At 47.3% G+C, this 3,718-nt stretch overlaps 1 non-coding gene across 1 annotated transcript; it reads left to right on the top strand.

The window, feature by feature from the left end:
- Positions 1-3,421: 3,421 nt before the first annotated feature.
- On the top strand, positions 3,422-3,496 carry Trnat-ugu. Its single transcript has one exon. It is a non-coding gene; the product is annotated as a tRNA-Thr (tRNA).
- Positions 3,497-3,718: the final 222 nt, after the last annotated feature.

The following is a 3,718-nucleotide window of genomic DNA, read 5'->3' as shown; positions in this document are numbered from 1 at the left end:
CAGCCACGGGGAGGAGCAGAGGTATCGCTCACGCGTAGCAGATTCTGTTTGCCCAATACTATGCCCCCACTAGCGGATGCTCTGAAGTGACCGGTTAATTGTTCCCAAGATCGTTATCGGTTTATGGCTGTTTACAGTACAGTCTGGTATTACAGTGCAGCAATAGCCACAGCGGCTCCACGCCACTAGAGACGTGTGTGGATGTCTCACCAACATTGTACAGCCTCTAATATCTAATGTACTTTATTTTCCATCTCTTTCTGAACTCGCTTCGACGATTATGCTAATATTGAAAGATAGATAAAGAAGATGTCATCGTTGTGTTACTGGAAATAATTATAAAAGCGGTGTTATCATCGAATTGAAACCCGAAACAAAGGCTAAATATACCAATCCGGGAGGCCTCTTGCGGTGCGTAGCAGAGGACACTTTGTACACCGCTATCACTGCACTTCCGCATCTCCGCCGTCTTTCTTTTTACAGGAGGTGAGAATGATTGTTCTTAATGCCCCAACTGAACTCGAAACACTATAATTGGATTTTTCGCGAGATATACTAAGGAGAAATTAGTGTATTGGTTGTCTCTTCCAGGCTCAATTCTAGCATGACCAACATGAGATGAATGAGCATCTCCGTGACCCTTTCGTACTTACTGCAAGCAGCTGTGATGAATCGAGCTGCTCTTCTTTACTTCCTCTGTCAGTGTCATCTGGAACGGGTTCCAAGTCGACGAGCAGTATTCAAGTACTGCTGGAACAACGTTATACAAGCTACGTCTTTCATGTGGTGACTACATTTCCTCAGGATTCTTGAAAATTAATCTACAGCATCTGAATTTACTACAACTACTTTTGTGCGGTCATTCTACTTCAGTTTGCTCCGTACCCATACCACCACATGTTTAATAGACCGGACTACTTCAGCAATTGCATATTCATACAACAACGGGTCTTTTTTGCCTATTTAAGCACTCTACGTTACATTTGTTTACGTAGACGGTTAACAGCCAGTCCCTGCACTAAGCACTGATCCACTGTCGGTCTTCTTGCACTTAGCAACAGTTTTCTAGGTCGCGACTTCTCTTTATTCAACAGGACCACTCGCGAGAATCCTCACTGAGCTTCCAGCGTAATGCAGTACATCATTTACATACAAGGTGACCAAATGTAAGGTAATCGAACGCCACAGGACTAACATTTGCATACCAGCAGTACAATAGAGTCCCTCACGAATTACTGTCCCGCAAATATTTCCGGTTCCAAAAGGATGTGAAACAAACACAATTTCGCCGGCCGTGGTGGCCGAGCGGTTCTAGGCGCTTAAGTCAGGAACCGCGCGACTGCTACGGTCGCAGGTTCGAATCCTGCCTCGGGCATGGATGTGTGTGATCTCCTTAGGTTAGTTAGGTTTAAGTAGTTCTAAGTTCTATGGGACTGATGACCTCCGATGTTAAGTCCCATAGTGCTCAGAGCCATTTGAACCAAACACAATTTCGCAGCCTTTTGATCACAGATATGACAAGCACGCTGTCAAGTCACATTAATGTGACCACCTTTCAAACGCCAAAATACTCACCTACAGCATCGTGGACTGCTGGGAGGCGTGCAGGAAGGTACGGTCCGGGGTGTGGAGCCATGCCGACTCCGAAGCCGTGGCCACCTGCGATAGGATCCTCGGCTGAGGAACCATGGCAAGAGCAGCTCGATCAAGGTGTCCCACAGATTCTAGATTAGAATCATATATTAATATCTTCAGCTGCTGACGGGCATGTCCGAAAGAACAGACACCAATCCATATAAGTATATAGTTCTGGTAATACCGGCCTTGACATTCCTCTTCTGTGTGGATACACACATTCACTACTGGCCATTAAAATTGCTACACCAGTAAGATGACGTGCTACGGACGCGACATTTACCGACAGGAAGAAGATGCTGTGATATGCAAATGATTAGCTTTTCATAGCTTTCTCACAAGGTTGGCGCCGGTAGCGACACCTACAACGTGCTGACATGAGGAAAGCTTCCAACCGATTTCTCATACACAAACAGCAGTTGACCGGCGTTGCCTGGTGAAACGTTGTTGTGATGCCTCATGTAAGGAGGAGATATGCGTCCCATCACGTATCCGACTTTGATAAAGGTCGGATTGTAGACTATTGCAGTTGCGGTTTATCGTATCGTGACATTGCTGCTCGCGTTGGTCGAGATCGAAACTCTTAGCAGAATATCGAATCGGAGGGTTCAGGAGGGTAATACGGAACGCCCTGTTGGTCCCAACGGTCTCGTATCACTAGCAGTCGAAATAACAGGCATCTTACGCACATGGCTGTAACGGATCGTGCAGCCACGTCTCGATCCCTAAGTCAACAGATGGGGACGTTTGCAAGACAACAACCATCTGCGCGAACAGTTCGACGACGTTTGCAGCAGCATGGACTATAAACTCGGAGAGCATGGCTGCGGTTACCCTTGGCGCTGCATCACAGGAGCATCTGCTATGGTGCACTCAACGACGAACCTGGGTGCTCGGATGGCAAAACGTCATTTTTTTTTTGGATGAATCCAGGTTCAGTTTACTGCATCATGATGGTCGCATCCGTGTTTGGCGATATCGCGGTGAACGCACATTGGAAGCTTGTATTCGTCATTGCCATACTGGCGTATCCCCCGGCGTGATGGTATGGGGTGCCATTGGTTACACGTCTCGGTCACCTCTGGTTCGCATTGACGGCACTTTGAAGAGTGGACGTTACATTTCAGATGTGTTACGACCCGTGGCTCTACCCTTCATTCGATCCCTGTCGAACCCTACGTTTCAGTAGGATAATGCACGACCGCATGTTGCAGGTCCTGTACGGGCCTTTCTGGATGCATAAAATGTTCGACTGCTGCGCTCGCCAGCACATTCTCCAGGTCTCTCACCAATTGAAAACGACTGGTCAATGGTGGCCGAGCAACTGGCTCGTCACAATACGCCAGTCACTACTCTTGATGAACTGTGGTATCGTGATGAAGCCGCATAGGCAGCTGTACCTGTACACGCCATGCAAGCTCTGTTTGACTGAACTCCCAGGCCTATCAAGGCTGTTATTACGGCCAGAGGTAGTTGTTCTGGTTATTGATTTCTCAGGATCTATGCGCCCAAACTGCGTGGAAATGTAATCACATGTCAGTTCTAGTATAATATATTTGTCCAATGAATACCCGTTTATCATTTGCATTTCTTCTTAGTGTAGCAATTTCCATGGTCAGTAGTGTATTACCCGATCTCTTTCGGAACTTGGTAAGCATGTCTTCCACGAGTAGTGAGTGTGTTGGGTAGGGACACTACAAATGTGGTGTGTGGACAGATAAGGTGAGAATGTGGATCTCGCGCGAGGCGTGTGGGAGATAGTCACTAAAGTCGTACTATCCTCTGTGCCCTTGGTGTCTCAGATGGATAGAGCGTCTGCCATGTAAGCAGAAGATCCCGGGTTCGAGTCCCGGTCGGGGCACAAGCCCGGCAGCAGCTGAAGGTATTAATACATAATTCTAATTTCGTTATAGACGGCTGCAGGTCATCAATGGTGTCTTTTCTTTCGGACATGTCCGGAAGAGCAGACACCATATCCATATAAGATTCTAGATTAGGTTAAATCCAGGGATTTCTATGGCGAAGGTAGTACAGTAACCTGGTGCTGGTACTCTTCGAACCACGCACGTGGACTGCGAGCATT

This window comes from Schistocerca americana, chromosome 4 (assembly GCF_021461395.2).
Source record: "Schistocerca americana isolate TAMUIC-IGC-003095 chromosome 4, iqSchAmer2.1, whole genome shotgun sequence".
In the NCBI taxonomy this organism is placed as follows: domain Eukaryota; kingdom Metazoa; phylum Arthropoda; class Insecta; order Orthoptera; family Acrididae; genus Schistocerca; species Schistocerca americana.
This window is presented reverse-complemented; position numbering and strand designations above follow the sequence as displayed.